Here is an 18,432-nt window from a genome sequence, read left to right as displayed (position 1 = left end):
TGAACATCTCCTTCCCTCTCAGGAGGAATACACTTGTGTGTTAATCACACTTAGAGAAGCACCTATGTCCTGCTCACCAATGCTTCACAGTCAGGAGGAATACACTTAGGTGTTACTTGCAAGTGGTGAAGTATCTAGCTTCTTAGACCTACGAAGGTTTTCTCTTGGGAGGAATACACTTATGTGTTAATCAAACATGATGAAGCACATAGCTCCCAACTCCATGAACGCATCCCACTTGGAAGGAATGCATTCATTCATTACATCATTTTTATTGAGTGCTTACTGAGTGCCAAGTACTGTACTAAGCTTTTGATAGAATACAATATAACAGACACATTTCTGCCCACAACGAGCTCACAGTCTAGAGGGGGAGATAGATATTAATATAAATAAATTAATAAATTACAGATATATATAGGTACATATGTGCTATGAGGATAGAGGGAGGATGAATGAAGGGAGCAAGTCAGGGTGATGCAGAAGGAAGTGGGAGAAGAAGAAAGGATGGTTTAGTCAGGGAAGGTTTCTTGGAGGAAATGTGCCTTCAAAAAGACTTTGAAGTGGGGAAGATAAATTATCTGGATTTGGGCAAGAGGTTGGCTGTGAGATAGAAGAGATCAAGGTACAGTAAGAAGGTTAGCATTAGAGGAAGGAAGTCTGTGGGCTGGGTTGTAGTAGGAGAGTAGGGAGGGGCAAGGTGATTAAGTGCTTTAAAGCCAATAATGAGGAGTTTTTGTTTGATGCAAAGGTGTATGGGCAACCACTGGAGTTTTTTGAGGAGTGGGGAAACGTGGTCTGAATGTTTTGGAAGAAAACTGATTCAGGAAGCAGAAAGGATTATGGAGTGGAGACAGGAAGCAGGGAGGTTAGCAAGGAAGCTGATAGAATAATTAAGGCAGAATAGGGTAAGTGCTTACATTAATGAGGTAGCAGTTTGAATGAAGAGGAAGGGGCAGATTTGGTGATGTTGTGAAGGCAGAACTGACAGGATTTTGTGATGGCTTGAATATGTGGGTTGAATGAGAGAGAGGAGTCAAGCATAATGCCAAGGTTATGGGATTGTGAGACAGGAAGGATGGTGGTGCCATCGACAGTCATGGGAAAATGAGCGGGAGGAAAGGGTTTGGGTGGAAAATAAGAAGTTCAGTTTTAGTCATATTAAGTTTGAGGTGAAGGGAGGACAACATCCTAGTAGAGATGTAACACTTATGTGTTACACGATGAAGCTCCTGTCTCCGTTTTCCATAAACACTTCTTTCAGGAGGAATACATTCATGAGATACACATGGCAAAGCACCTCGTTCCCAGCCTCACAAGTGCACAGTGGAATACTCACCTGCCCCACGGCCCTCAGTGTAGACAGAGAGGACATTCATTCATTCAATAGTATTTATTGAGCGCTTACTATGTGCAGAGCACTGTACTAAGCTCTTGGAATGTACAAATCGGCAACAGATAGAGACAGTCCCTGCCCTTCGATGGGCTTACGGTCTAACTGATGCTCTGGGCAACAGTGACATACAGCCAGCTGTTGAAAGTCTTGATCCGCTGCCCAGAATGTCGTAGGTGGCCAGTATTTACTACCTGTCCTTTCAGGCTGTTTGGGCTTCCCCATTCTGCTTATCCAACGTCCATGCATCCTAACCAATAACAAGTACCACGTGCTTACGTGTGCCAGACACTGTATTAAGTGCTGGGATAGATACAAGTTTATTCAGGTTGGACGCAGTCCCTATCCCATATGGGACTCACAGTGTCAATTCCCATTTTACAGATGAAGTTACTGTAGCACAGAGAAGTGAAATGATTTGCCCAAGGCCACAGAGCAGACAAGTGGTGGAGCCAAGATTATTCATTCATTCATTCATTTAATTGTATTTATTGGGCACTTACTGTGTACAGAGCACTGTACTAAGCGCTTGGAAAGTACAATTCAGCAACAAATAGAGACATTCCCTACACAACAGGCTCCCAGTCTAGAAGCAGGGAGATTAGAACCCATGACCTTCTGACTCTGAGGCCCATGATCTATCCACTCCACCATGCTGGCATCAGTGAGCTCAATCTTGTTAGTTTGTCCAAGGTCGGACTAGTCTCACAAGTCATACAGCAAACAAGTGGCAGAACCAGGATTAGAACCTAGGTCCATCTGACTCCCAGGTCTGTTTTCTATCCAGTAGACAAAAAAATTGTCTAAAGATCCATCTAACTTCTATCTAGCGACCAAGCTCTTGCCCATGTCCTGCCTCTGGCCTGGAATACCTTCCATCTTCATATCTACCCCCATTCAAAGCTTTATTGAAAGCACATCTCCACCAAGAGACCATTCCTGACTAAGCCCTCTTTTTATTTTCTACCCCTCCCTTCTTGTTGCCCTTACTTTCTCCCTTTATTCATTCCCTCTTGCAGCCCCAAAGCACTTACGTACATATCTGTAATTTATTTCTATTAATGCCTGTCTGCCCTTCTAGACTGTAAGCTCATTATATGCAAGGAATATGTCTACTATATTCTTCTATTGTACCCTCAAGTGCTTAGTACTATTATTAGTAGTAGCAGTAGTACAGTGCTCTGCGCAGAGTAACCACTCAGTGAAAATGACTGATTGAGAGTAGCAACTGTGAAATCAGAGAAATGACTTAGCTGAAATAACAGTGAACAAAAGAAATAATAATGAAAATGTTGGTATTTGTTAAGTGCTTACTATGTGCAGAGCACTGTTCTAAGCGCTGGGGTAGACAGAGGGGAATCAGATTGTCCCACGTGGGGCTCAAAGTCTTCATCCCCATTTTACAGATGAGGTAAGTGAGGCACAGAGAAGTTAAGTGACTTGCCCACAGTCACACAGCTGACAAGTGGCAGATCCGGGAGTCGAACCCATGATCTCTGATTCCGAAGCCCATGCTCTTTTCACTGAGCCACACTGCTTCTCCAAAAGAGGAGAACCAGGAGAGGACAGAGTCCATGAAGCCAAGGTGAGATAAGGTGTGCAGGAGAAGGGGTTGGTCAACAGTGTCAAAGGTAGCTGAGAGGTCAAGGAGGATTAGGATAGAGTAGGAGCCATTTGATTTGGCAAGAAGGAGGTCAGGGGTGACCTTAGAGAGAGCAGTCTCGGTAGAGTGGAGAGGACGGAAGCCAGATTGGAGGAGGTACAGGAGAGAATGGGAATTGAGGAATTCTAAGCAGCGAGTGTAGACGACTCATTCTAGGAACTTGGAAAGGAAGGGTAGTAGGGAGATAGGGCGATAACTGGAAGGGGAAGTGGGATCGAGAGAGGGGTTTTTTTAGGATGGGGGAGACATGGGCATGTTTGAAGGCAGAGGGGAAGAAGCCATTGGAGAGTGAGTGGTTAAAAATAGAAGTTAAGGAGAGGAGGAGGGAAGGGGAGATGGTTTTTATAAGGTGATTGGGAATGGGGTCCGAGGCACAGGTGGAGGGGGTGGCACTTGCGAGGAAGGAGGAGATCTCCCCTGAGGATACTGCAGGGAAAGATGGGAAAGTAGGGGAGAGGAGTGTGGGGCGGGGGAGGGAGGAAGGGGAGGGGTGACTTTGGGGAGCTGTGACATGATTGTGTTAATTTCATGATTAAGTAGGTGGCCAGATCGTTGGGGGTGAGTGATGGGGGACGGAGAGGAACAGAGGGCCTGAGGAGAGAATTAAAGGTCCGGAACAATTGGCAGGGGTGATGGGCATGGGGGGTCAATGAGGGAAGAAAATAAGTTTTGCCTGGCGGAGGAGAGGGTAGAGTTAGGCAGGAAAGGATAAACTTGAAATGGATAAGGTCGGCTTGGTGCTTAGACCTTCTCCAGCAGCGCTCAGTAGCTCAAATATTGGAACGTAGGAGGTGGACAGAGGCAGTGACCCAGGGCTGTGGGTTAGTGGAGCGAGAGCGGCGGAGGGAAAGGGGGGCGAGAGAGTTGAGATGAGTAGAGATGGTGGAGTTGAGAGCGGTAACCTGATTATCGAGAGTGGGAAGAGAGGACGGGGGTCAAGGTGGGGAGAGATACTTTTGGAGAGATGGGTGGGATCAAGAGATCAGAGGTCTCTGTGGGGGAGTAGTACAGATTTGCAGGGGGAGAGAGTGTGAGAGAGGAGGCAGGTGAGAAGGTTATGGTCTGAGAGAGGGATTTCAGAGTTGGTGAGGGAGGAGAAAGTGCAGCGGTAGGAGATGATGAGATCAAGGGTTTGACCAAGTTGGTGAGTGGGTGAGGTATGGTGGAGCAGGAGGTTGGCAGAGTCGAGGAGGGATAGCAGGCAGGCGGCAGAGGAGTCACTGGGTACATCCATGTGGATGTTGAAGTCTCCGAGGATCAGAGTGGGCAGAGAGAAGGAGAGAAGAAAGGTGAGAAAGGGGTCAAGGTGGTTGAAGAAGTTGGTGGTGGGACCAGGAGGGTGGTAGATGACAACTACAAGTATCTGGAAGAGGTGGTAGAGGCGAGATTTAGGAAAAAATAGTAGTCACTTTTTGTTAGGTAAATTCAATGATTTGTGCAGTAAACATGGTGTAACTCAATAAATGACAATATGTAAAATTAAATAGAATTATATTCATGTTTAATGTATATTGATAGTTAATAGGATTATACTCACATTTAATTCATGTTTAATATTCACATTTAATTCATGACTAACATTCTGAATTTTGATTTGTGAGTCTCATGACTTCTGAGAATTATTGAATGAACAGTTAATTCATTTGTAGAATTTCTATGTCATTGAATTGAAGCCCAAGGTAAGAAAATAATGATTACCAAAAATTAAAATAATTGTAAGCCTCTTTTTTATGCAAGCACTTAATGTTGCTCTTCCACAAAAAAATATTGGAGTTAATGGTAAAATTGAAAATGGCATTTCAAAATATTAACACCTATTACACATTAAATTCCCTTCTAAAATGATTCTGGATTTAATGCTTAATTATATACAGTTCTTCTATATGTCCCCTCTAAATATTTACTCTTGTCCTGTTTACAAAACATAAAAACAAAGAATCAAAGGTTGATTTTCTCCCTACTGGGTCATAGATCATGCTCTCCACTTACATTTCTTCAAGAAAATTTTGAATATTAGCATCATTATTTAATATATAGAGAAGTTCAGTAGAGTTTGATTTGCTTTAATTACTCATTATTTCTCTTTCAATTTAAAAGAATCAATCAATTAATAGTATTCATTGAGCACTTACTATGAGCAGAGTGCTATACTAACTGCTTGCAAGAGTACAATGCAACAAAATTAGCAGACACATTCTCTGCTCATAATGAGCTTACAGTCTTGAAGGGGTGACAGATATTAATATAAATAAGTAGCTTATAATATATGATTTAAGGACAGATTGTAGTCTCCCAAGTGCTAAACACAGTGCTCTGCACACAGTAACCACTCAATAAATAGAATTGATTGACTGATTGAAGTGCTATGGGGTTGAGGTTTGGGCGAACATCAAATGTCCGAAGTTCACAAATGCTAGTGTATAGGCAACACAGAAGCAAGAGGGAGCTGGAGAAAAAGAGGGCTTAATAGGGGAAAACCAAGGTGGAGAAAGTAATGGTCTGATACAATATGGAGGGGGAAGGAGTTCCAATCTAGAGGAAGGACCTGGAAAAAGGGTAGGCATCGAGATAAGCATGATCGGTGCAAAGTGAGCAAGTTGGTGTTAGAGGAGTGGAGTGTGCGGGATGGGCTGTGGTAGGAGATCAGTGAGATGAGGTAGAATGGACCAAACTGAGTACTTTTAAGTCAGTGGTAAGAATCTATAACAATTATAAAAGATGAATACTACAGCATTGTTTATCATAATTCAGTCTCAAGACATGTTGACCTATATTCACTCTGATAGAAAACATTTATACTTTTATTTATACTTTTACATTTGAAAAATTTCTGTTTCAAAATCTACCTACATGCAATCTAGATTTTGAATCTGCATTTACTTTGTCTTTCATGGTTAGCCTACTGTTTTACCTTCCCATAGGTAAGTAGATGGATGTACCATGCACATGGACTGACATGAGTAGAAGTGAAGCAGAGCACATTAAGGAAGCTAAGAGATTTGATAAAAATAGATGGATGTCACATCCAATATTTTAAAGTTTATTTCCAAAGGCATTTTGAATTTTCATCACAACCCTACAGTGTGCCAAACTTAGCAAAAATACCCGATCTTTTATACTTTTTGAAGCAAGCAATGATTTAGTAGGAAAAAAAATAGTCCAACTGAAAAGCCAGTAAACACCACAATTTTCATAGCATAACATTTTGGTAAAACTGTTTATTTTGCTAAAGGTCTTGATTTCACTTCTCCCAGTGCATACTGTAGTGATCATATTTCAAGAGCATATAGTCTTTGAGGGTTTTGCAGATTTTCTTTCCACCTAGCACAATACATGATACAAACACAAATGGTCTGGTAAAAACTATATTGGAATCATTTAAGGAAGGGAACTAAAGTGTCAGAGGAAAATGTTATAAGGATGACATAAAAAATACTAAATTTATTTGCTACAATTACTAGTAAAGAGGACAGATATACTAATATCAATGCATTATAGTTAATAATTACTAGCAATATGTGGTCACTGCCCAGTAGGGGCAAAAAAGAAACAGTAAAAATGGATATAGGATTTGTTTTGCTCCTCCTTTTTATCTGTATTTTTGGCAACTATATTTTACATTTTATCTTGCCAATATCAATTCAGCAACCCATTTTCTAACCTTTTTTTAATCTAAGGACAACAAACCAAATAAATCACAAAGCTGCATACAACTGATTTGGTTTTCAGACATGCATTAAAATTGTCAACTCTACTTTATGAGAAGCAACATGAGGGTAAAGAACGGGCCTTGAAGTCAATGGACACGTTCTTATTACGGCTTCTCCATGAACCTGCTGTGTTACCTTGGGCAAGTCATTTCACATCTCTGTGCCTCAGTCTCCCCCTATTTGGACAGACCCCTATATGGGATATGATTTTATCTTGTATCTATCCCAGCACTTAGTAGAGTGCTTAGCACATAATAAGCACTTAGCAAATACCAAAGTTATAATTAGTAGTATTATATGAATAATGTAATAATTACATGTAATTATAAATGTAAAAGTCATTTATGAAATAATGTTTTTGAAATGTTCAATTTTAATTTTTATGCCTTAATTAAGCTTAAAATCATATCATAACGTTTTTACTTCAAGAAAGTTATTTTAGGCAATTTGACAAGCTGGAGATTTTAATGAAGAGCATTTTGTGAAGAGCAAATTGTTTTGACAGATATATTCTCCTTCTACGACAGGAGAATATGCCAGGTAGACAAGAGAGAAGCAATAGATTAAATCTATCTAGATTTCAGAAAAGCTTTTGATTCTTTTCCACCTGACATTGTCTTCAACAAGCTGAGAAAATGGGATCTTGAACATATCATTCTGTACCTCAGTTTCCTCATCTGTAAAGTAGGAATTCAATACTTGTTCTCTATGCTAGTTAAGATAGTGAGACCCACGTGGGACAGGGACTGTGTCCAATCTGATTATGTTAGACCTATCCCAGTGCTTAGAATGCTCCCTGGCAGAAAATAAGTGCTTAACAAATAACACAAACTATCATTATTATTAGTAGTAGTAGTTGCTGTATTAGTTGTGCTTACTATGTACTGTTCTAGGCTCTGAGGTATATACAAGTGAATCAGGTCAGAAAGAGCCCCTATCACACATGGGACACTCAGTCAAAAGTGAGGGGAAAACAGGTGCCATCTCCATTTTAAAGGTGAGGAAACTGAGGCACAGAGAAGTTAAGTACCTTGCTCAAAGTCATATGGCAGGCAACTCGCAGAGCCAGGATTAGAACCTAGGTTCTCTGACTTGCAGGCCTATGCTCTCTCCATCAGGCCACACTGTTCCTCCTTATTACTATTACATTATTCTTAGGTGGATTCATCATTGCTAGGTTTCACCCAAAGACTAGTCAAGAGGTGCACAACACATATTGTCCAAGAATAATACTAGCATAATAAAGATTAAAATGACTATTATAGTACAATAATAAGCAATCAATTAATTGTATTTATAGAACACTTACTTTGTACAAAGCACTGTACTAAGTGCTTGGGAGAGTACAATACAACAGAGGTAGATATTTTCCTGCCCACAATCAGCTTAGAGTCTAGAGAGTGAGATAGACAATAATATTAATAAATGAATTAAGGATATGTACATCAGTGCTGTGGGATGGAGGGAGGGGCAAATAAAGGGTGCAAATCCAAGGTCAAGGGCAACATTGAATGGAGTAAAGAAGAGGAAATGAGGGCTTTGTCAGGGAAGGCTCTTTGGAGGAGATATTCTCTCAATAAAGCTTTGAAGGTGGGAAGAGTATTTGAAAGATATGGATGGGGAGGCGTTCCAGGCCAGGCAGGATGTGGGCAAGAGGTGAGACAGAAGAGATCAAGGTAGTGTGTGTAGGTTTGGATCAGGGGAGTGAAGTGTGGGCCAGATTGTAGTAGGAATTCAGGGAGATTAGGTAGGGTGAGACTAGGTTATGGACTGCTTCAGAGTCGATGGTAAAAAGTTTCTGTTGTTACAGAGATAGATGGGCAAACATTGGAGATTTTTGAGCAGTGGGGAAACATAGACTGAATGTTTTTGAAGGAAAATGATCCTTGCAGCAGAGTGACAGATGAATTAGAGTGGGGAGAGACAGGAGGCAGGGAGGTCAACAAGGAGCCTGATGCACTAATCATGGTGGGATAGGATAAGTGTTAGGATTAACATTAACAAAATTCACGGAATTTTGTGAAAGATTGAATATGTGGGTTGGATGAGAGATGAGTCGAGGATAACGGTGAAGTTATGGGCTTGTAAAACAAGAAAGATGGTGGCGCTTTCTATAGTGACAGGAGAGTCATGGGGAGGACAGGGTTTGGGAGGAAAGATAAGGAGTTCTGTTTTTGGACATGTTAAGTTTTAGATGTCAATGGGACATCCAAGTAGAGATGTCCTAAAGCCAGGAGGAAATTTGAGAATGCAGAAGAAAGAGATCAGGGCTGAAGATGTAGACTTGGGAATCATCCACATATAGACAGTAGTTGAATCCATGGGAGAGAATGGGTGTAGATATAGGTGTAGATGGAGAATATAAGCGATTCAGAACAGAAACTGGAGGGACTCGGAGCAGAGAAGGAGCCTGCAAAGAGTATGAGATGCCAGAGAGATAGGAGGAGAAGCAGGAGAGAAAAGTGTCAGCAAAGCCAAGGCTGGATAATGCAACCAGGAGAAACATTCATTTATGAATATTTATTTAGGTAGTGCTTTCTATGTGCTTAGCACTGAAGTAGATATAAAAATCAGATAAGAACCAATCTCTTTCACACATTGGTCTCGCAGTCTTAAAGGAAAGAACAAGTGTGTTATCCCCATTTTGCAGATGATGAGGTATTGTTAGGATAATAACTTGTCCAAGATCACATAACAAAAGATAACACTTTCATTCATTCGATCATATTTATTGAGTCATTACTGTCTGTAGAGTACTGTACTAAGTGCTTGAAAAAGTACAATACAACAATAAAGAGTGACAGTCCCTGCCCACAATAAACTCACAGTCTAGAGTGTGGGAGACAGACGTCAATATAAATAAATAAAATTACAGATATGTACATAAGTGCTTTGGGGCTGGGCGGGGGAGACAGCAAAGGGATAAATAAAATTACAGATGTGATTAAAAGGAAATAAAACCCAGGTCTTCTGACTTTCAGTCCCAGCTGTTTCTACTAGATTTCGCTATCTTCTGTTTATAAAAAAAAATTTAGCAACACAGTGAAGCACACTCCATAATGATTCAGAATAGCAGCAGAAGATAAAGGCTGATGGACCAGCGGAACATGCAGCAATAAGAAAGGGACTGCTCTCCTTGGAGCTAAGAATACTAAGAAGCTGGTTCAAATTTTCCTTTTATAGGACAAATTCCTTAATGCTATTTTTCAGGCAAACAACATGGCTGGGTGTAATCATATGCTGAAACCCCTTCTGAAGTAACATCTCCTTCAGACCTATCCCATGTTTTTTCCCCCCATAGATCATATTCTTTCAACTGCCACCTCAGTACACACATATGCCCTTATACCACCTGTAGCACTTCTGTACACATCATTTTATATTCCCTGCTATTCAAGTGCTTCTTGAGGTCATATCCATTTTACTTCTCTTTCCACTTGAAAACTCCTTTCTGTCTTCCTTACTAGCCGGTAAACAACTTGACAGTTGGTATCACGACTTCTTTTCAACTTCTCTGTCTCATGTGGAAATGATTTTAGAATTATTTATGAAACCAGTCAGCTATATATTTCAAATTTTAAGTAATGCAAAGGAAATGAAAGCACTGTTCATTATTGTTTCAGATAATTCTAAAATGGTCAGTGTTGCTACTTAGCTGAACATTATTTTCAGCATTATCTTTGATACAATAAAATCTGTTTTATAAAATTATTTTGATTTAGTAGAGGCAAGTTCACAACCCTACACTAATGGAGCAAAAAACCCATACAAAAGATTGTTAAAGACAGGATAGGTGCAATTAGAAAAAAAAAAAGATATGAAACATTACTGTTCATCTCAGGATCCAATTTGCTCAATCACATAATATAATGTTGTTTGATAAGTGCTCATCTAAATATGACATGTTATTGGAATATGAACAGAAATGAATGTCATCTAGGTGATTGTGGTGTAAACTGAAGGACAAGCAAATGGCTAACTGTAATGATATGCCTTCAAATTTCTGCTGGGAAAATAAAAATGTCTAAGAAAATTGATTTAAAGTAGTTTCCCACTTACCATTTTTGCTCTCTTTCTCACATGATCAAGCAATTTTTTTTTTGTCATAGTGGCCAAATAATTTCATATGGAGTGGAGTTTAATTGACCATTATAGAGTACCAGATAATGGATGTCATGCATTTTCAGGAATAGAGTTCACAGTGATATTCCTAGTATTAAATGAGTGACTGTGTAGCAATTGGGTTGTTAGTTATTGAATTTGAGGCTCAAAATTTGAGTCTCTCCATAAAATAGGATGTCATATACATATACATTTAACAGGCATGAATTCTCTAGTCTACTTAATCTTTAATCAATCAGTTATGTTGAAGGATTAAGGCAATCATGCTGTACAGAATTGCTATTATTTCTTTAAAGCCCACTTGGTAGGTAAAACAAAAGAACCAAGTACAGTCCTCAACAGTTTGAGGATGCATTAAATCATGTTAGAAATTGTTATATTAAATTTATTTAAGAATCAAAAATAGTCTCTACCAAATTCATAAAAATGTATTAAAAGAATACAGTTGCTTTAAGGTGCTTCCCTAACTTTTATAAAAGAGGAGAACAGCCCATGAGGCATAAGAACATTTCTTTATTCATAGTCTATGCCAGGATTTTGTGAAGGGGGAATTCTACATCCCTGACCACTTTTCTCTTCCTTTCTTTGTAATATTTAATAATGGGATTTGAAGTTAACTCCCCTCTCAAGGTCACACCTGGAGAGTTTCCAGTACTCTACTAGTCTCCACTATGGGAAGGAGAGTCAAGCAGAGGCCTATCCATTCCATTCCTAGCTTGGACAGTGGCTAGCTAGTGGAGGGCAATCTGCTAGAAGTCAAAGCTCACCTGTGCTGGGCAGCAGCAGCATGGAAGAGAGTCGAGGTAAAAGAATCAAGTTGACTGTGTGGAAGGAGGCAATGGTAAATCACTTCCGTAATTTTACCAGGAAAGCTCAATGGATACCCTACCAGAACGATTGTTGATGGAGGTGGGGCATTCTGGGAGAGATGTGACCATGGCATCGCTATGGGTTGGAGAGGACTCAAGGGCATAAGACAAGAAATTAACTATTTCTAATAATGTCCAAATTTATTTTTTTCATCTTCAATGATTCTCTTTTTATTCAACCTATTGCTGCCTTTTTAAATTAACTCTGACTGAATCATCCCTTTATAGAATTTTCATCTCTTTCATCTTCGAGCATTGCAATGAACTGAGACAGCATGCTTGCACACAGCATATTGAAATAGATGTATTGTTTACACACTCACCTGCACAGACACACTAGCCAAGGGATAGATTCACATAGCCAGAAACATGCCCACACATACACACACACCACAGTGTCAATCATGGTCACAGTTGTCACTCTCTTTCCTTCTTCTCTGACACCTACTCCATTTGATCCAGACCACTGTGGTGAAAGTATACAGAGTTTCTCAGGCACACACCCTTAAAGAAGCAGCATCACTCAGTGGAAAGAGCATGGGCTTGGGAGTCAGAGGTAATGGGTTCTAAAACCGTGTCTGCCACTTGTCAACTTTGTGACTGTAGGCAAGTCATTTAACTTCTCTGTGCCTCAGTTACCTCATCTGTAAAATGGGGATTAAGACTGTGAGCCTCATGAGGGACAACCTGATTACCCTGTATACCCCAGTGCTTAAAACAGTGCTCTGCACATAGTAAGTGCTTAACAAAAAGCAACATTATTATTATTAAAGTTTCATTTACAAATTTCCTATTCTGTCATAATGAATATTCCAATCAAGCATTCTAGTATTTTACTGTGAAGACTGTTTTGGAGACAGAGGGCATGTATGCTTGTGTTTATGTTTTTTTATTACACACTGTAGTAATGATGCTATACAGAAGTCCATCAGAAAGTTGAACTCTACAGCATTTCTCTGGGTGACCCTCAATCCCTCACCTAGTCTCAGAACATTGGGATCTCCTCCCAGTCACTCCCCTTTTGGACAGAGAACACCTCTATTGCATTGCATTGTTCCAGGCACTTAATATAGTGTGCATGTACTCTGCACACAGTAAGAGCTCATGAAATACCATTGATTGATTAAAGGTACTGCTTCTAATCCTATTAGAGGAAAACTGGATTATTTCAAATTTTCAGCTTCTCCTGCTTCCTATGAGAGTGAGCCCTATGGCATCTCCTGCTTACCATCTGAATCCAAAGCCTAAGGATTACTGATTATCTTGAATATTCCCTAAATTACATGTTAGCTTGCAGCTTGTAAATTCTACACATAACTAAAGATCCTCTAAGAGACAGAGTTGATTAGTGCCACTGAATTCTACTACTTAATTAGCACACTGTCCAATTGTAATTTTGACTTCTATAAAGAATCAGTTCTAAATGTGAGATTGTGTTTTGGAAGAGCTATGCACTAGAGTGAACTCACATTATAGTACAGATGACAGGCACATGTACAAAACAGTTTTTTCCTGCATGAATCTGCTGGGATTGGTTTGTGATGCATGCTGAATCATGGCAGGTGTGTATCGTGAAAAGAATACTCCTTAAGTCCTTATTAGAAGCCTACTCCAATAGCTTAAATAAATCACAAATTATTCCAAAATTGACTATATAAAAGTATTAACAAAAGTTAGCAAATCATGTTATGGAACTAAAGGAACTTTCAAAATGCCTATGAATTCTTCTATTTGAATGAATGGAGTGGTCCTTACAAAGGTCAGAAGGAGGGACTTCTACAAAGATTCTTGACGATGAAGTTAGTACTGCCCTACGTGCTTAGTACAGTGCTTTGCACACAGTAAGTGCTTAATAGATACGATTGAATCATTGAAGAGAGAACACCTTTCAGCACCCTATATGCTATATCATCTTATCCCTTTTCTTTATGAAAAAGTTTGCACTTCTTTACATATCCCAGAAGCACTGTGTTCAGAACACAAACTTTTTCCACATTCAATTTGTTTTCCTAACTGGTTACAGTATTGACTGGGAGGGAGGGGGGGAAATAGTTGCTGGGGGTGAGTCCAGAAATAAAAATTTGATTTTGAATTGTTCAGCCTGCCCTCTGCATTCTACCACTGTTACTCTTATTCTTGTCTTAGAATTTCTGGATGTGATTATTGTTGTCAGAAGGTTCTGAAAAGATATCCCTCTTGTTGTAAATTGAAGTTGTTCAGTAGGTGTGTGTGAGATCACTTCTCACCCCAAAAGGGTCTAGAAAAACTTAAGTATTTTCCCACTTGGAAAGATGAAACAAATTTACTTTGGCAGCAGGTTTTTTTTTTAATTTCTACTAAATGGGAAAAAAATATTACAGGTATTTTTTTTCTAACAAAATCTAAAACACTTTGTCAGGATGCAGGATAAAGCTGAGGGTCAAACAAGGCATTTAACTCCCTGGGTAAATTGTTTCTCAATCAGAATTCCATAGAAAGAACTGGAAAAAATACATCTAGAAAAGTGTACTCCTAAATCTAAGTTTTTATGTGGTTTTTTATGGTTTTGTTCATGCTACTGGTCAAATTTAAATTCCAATTTTAAATGTTTCAACATTAAAGGTAAATATAATTAAATTCCACCAATTTTGATTTACACTACCTGTTAGTACATTTTATTGCTGATTTTGATTGATTTAATCCTGACTCATGCTGACTCATCTGAAAATTCCATATCCGAGAGAAAATTACTCTCCCTATCTTCAAAGCCTTGTTGAAGGCATATCTCTTCCCAAGAGAACTTCCCTGACTCAACACTCATCTCCTCTTCGCCCATCACCTTCTGTGGCACTTGGATTTGCTCCCTTTATTCACCCCTGCCTCAGACCCACAGCACTTATGTACATATCTGCAATTTATTTATATTAATGTATGCCCCCCCCCCTTTAGATTGTAAGCTTGTCTTGGGCAGGGGATGTGCCTGCAAACTCTTATTGTATTGCCATATTGTACTTTCCCAAGTGTTCTGCACACAGTAAGCACTCAAATATGATTGATTTACTGACTGTTGACTCAAAGCAAATATTGGACTAGGAGAAGCAACATGGCTTAGTGTAAGTACTAGGAGTCTGGGAGTCAGGGGACCCAGGTTCCTATCCCAAGTCCGCTACTTACCTCTTATGTGAACTTGGCCAATCATTTAACTTTCAGTGTCTCAGTTTCTTCATTAGAAAAATGGGATTTAACACCTATTTCCCTCCTTTTTAGACTTGAGCCCTAATGGGGCCAAGGACTATATCTGACCTAATTCTCCTATTTATTTTTGAGCATTCAGTACAGTTTGGTAGTTAGTAAGCAAAACAAATACCAAACTGATATTATTATTCTTAAGGATAGTGTGCCAATTTCAAAATGAAGTACAATAAAAAAAGATATTAAAAAAATAGCTAATTCTGCAAGCAGTGCATTTTTGGAGACTATCTCTCGCCTTCTCTAGTGTTTCATATTTCCTCCTGCCTTAAAGACATCTCTATTGGGATGTCCTGCCCAAACCTGACACTTAATATTTCCAAAATTAATCTTTTCATACTCCAACCCAAACCCTGTCCTACTTCTGATTTCCTGTCACTGTAGACAGCACCACTATCTTTCCTGTCTCACAAGCCTGTAACCTTAGAGTGATCCTCAACTGTTCTCTTTCAACCCACATATTCAATGTCACTAAATTCCGTTGGTTCAACTTTCAAAAAATTGCTTTGAAATCCTCCCTTTCCTCTGCATCCTAACTGCTACCAATTAATACAACACTTATCCTATCTCTTCTTGATTACTGCTTCAGGCTCCTTGCTGACCTTCCTGCTTCCTGTCTCTCCTGATTCCAGTCCATATTTCACTCTGTTGCTCAGATAATATAGCTACAAAAATGTTCAGTCCATGTCTCTCCATTCGTAAGAACCTCTAGGAGTTGCCCATCCACCCCATATCAAACAGAAACTCATACCATCATCTTGCACTCTATCTTACCTCCTTGATTTCCTACTACAACCCAGTCCACACGCTTCACTCCTCTAATGACAACCTGTTCACTATACCTTGATCTCGTAATTCTCCCCACCAACCCTCACCAAGTCCTGCCTCTGGCCTGAAATGCTCTATACCTTCATATCTGACAGATGATCACCTCCCCCACCTTAAAAGCATTATTAAGAGCAAATTTTCTCCAAAAGGCTTTCCCCAACTAAGCCTTCATTTCCTCTTCTCCCACTCCCTTCTGCTTCGCCTGTGCCCTTGAGGTTGCACCATATATTCATCCCTCCCTCTGCCTCATAGCATTCATGTACATATCCATAATTTAATCACATGAATGCCTGTCTTCCCCTCTAGACTACATTGTTGGTTGCTTACAGCCTTGTTTACAAAATTTTGAGCAACTTAACATGGGAGTTAAACAATCCCCCTTCAATAAATGACATTGTCAGAGAAAAAAACCACATTCTTACCCTGTAATTCTGCCATTTTGTTACAGATTAGGAGCAACCAATAACTGCAGAAAATTAAGACGCAGAATTTAATAAAGTGCTGAACTCTCATCTACTGTTATTATTGCTGTCTTATACTGTGGAGTCATGTCTCAACCCATAGAGACACCATAGACACATTCATTCATTTATTCAATAGTATTTATTGAGCACTTACTACGTGCAGAGCACTATACTAAGCACTTGGAATGTACAATTCAGCAACGATTAGAGACAATCCCTGCCCAATGACGGGCCACAGTCTAAACATCTCTCCCAGATAGTCTCACTTCTTTCTGCAATCATTCTGGTAGCTTATCCATAGAATTTTCTTGGTAAAAATACGGAAGTGGGTTTACCGTTGCCTCCTTCTGCACAGTTAAAGGAGTCTCTGCCCTCAACTCTCTCCCTTCCAAAAGCATCTCTCCCCACCTTGCCCCCCGTCCTCTTTTCCCACTCTCGATGATCAGGCCACTGCTCTCAACTCCACCCTCTCTACTCATCTCAACTCTCTTGCCCCCCTTTCCCTCCGCCCCTCTCACTCCACTAACCCACAGCCTTGGGTCACTGCCTCTGTGCGCCTCCTACACTCCTATGCTCGAGCTGCCGAGCACTGCTGGAGAAGGTCCAAGCACAAATTCATTTTGAATTTATCCTTTCCTGCCTTAACTCTGCCCTCTCCTCTGTCAGGCAAAACTTCTTTTCCTCCCTTATTGACACCCATGCCCATCATCCCCATCATTTGTTCTGGACCTTTATCTCTCTCCTTAGGCCCCCTGTTCCTCCCCCTCCCCCATCCCTCACCCCCAATGATCTGGCCACCTACTTCATCAGGAAAATTATCACAATTACATCTGAGCTCCCCAAAGTCACCCCTCCCCCTCCTGCCTCCCCCCTCAACCCTCTCCCCTACTTTCCCATCCTTCGCTGCAGTATCCTCAGAGGAGATCTCCTCCCTCCTCACAAGTGCCACCCCCTCCACCTGTGCCTCGGACCCCATTCCCGCTCACCTTATAAAAACCATCGCCCCTGCCCTCCTCCCCTTCTTAACTTCTATCTTTAACTGCTCACTCTCCAATAGCTTCTTCCCTCTGCCTTCAAACATGTCCATGTCTCCCCCATCCTAAAAAAACCCCTCTTTCAACCCCACTTCCCCTTCCAGTTATCGCCCTATCTCCGTACTACCCTTCCTTTCCAAGATCCTAGAACAAATCGCCTACACTCGCTGCTTAGAATTCCTTAACTCCCATTCTCTCCTAGACCCCCTCCAATCATTCATTCAATAGTATTTATTGACCGCTTACTATGTGCAGAGCACTGTACTAAGCCCTTGGAATGTACAAATCGGTAACAGAGACAGTCCCTGTCCTTTGACTGGCAATCTGGCTTCCATCCCCTACACTCCACCGAGACTGCTCTCTCTAAGGTCACCGATGACCTCCTTCTTGCCAAATCCAATGGCTCCTACTCTATTCTAATCCTTCTTGACCTCTCAGCTGCCTTTGACACTGTTGACCATCCCCTTCTCCTCCATACCTTATCTCACCTTGGCTTCACGGACTCCGTCCTCTCCTGGTTCTCCTCTTATCTCTCTGGCCGTTCATTCTCGGTCTCCTTCGCAGGCTCCTCTTCCCCCTCCCATCCTCTAATGTTGGAGTTCCTCAAGGGTCAGTTCTTGGCCCTCTTCTGTTCTCCATATATACTCACTCCCTTGGTGAACTCATTCGCTCTCACTGCTTCACCTATCATCTCTATGCAGATGACAAACAGATCTACATCTCTGCCCATCCTCTCCCCCTCCCTTCAGGCTCGTATCTCCTCCTGCCTCCAAGACATCTCTACCTGGATGTCTGCCCGCCACCTAAAACTCAACATGACTAAAACTGAGCTCCTCATCTTCCCTCCCAAGCCCTGTCCTCTTCCTGACTTCCCTATCACTGTTGATGGTACGACCATCTTTCCTGTCTCTCAAGCCCTCAACCTCGGTGTCACCTTTGACTTGGCTCTCTCATTCACCCTACACATCCAATGTGTCACCAAAACCTGACGGTCTCACCTTTATAATATTGCCAAGATCTGCCTGTTCCTCTCCACCAAAATGGCTATCTTACTGTTACAGGCTCTCATAATATCCCGGCTAGATTACTGTGTCAGCCTTCTCTCTGATCTCCGTTCCTCC

The sequence above is a fragment of the Ornithorhynchus anatinus genome, chromosome 2 (genome assembly GCF_004115215.2).
Source record: "Ornithorhynchus anatinus isolate Pmale09 chromosome 2, mOrnAna1.pri.v4, whole genome shotgun sequence".
In the NCBI taxonomy this organism is placed as follows: Eukaryota; Metazoa; Chordata; class Mammalia; order Monotremata; family Ornithorhynchidae; genus Ornithorhynchus; species Ornithorhynchus anatinus.
This window is presented reverse-complemented; position numbering follows the sequence as displayed.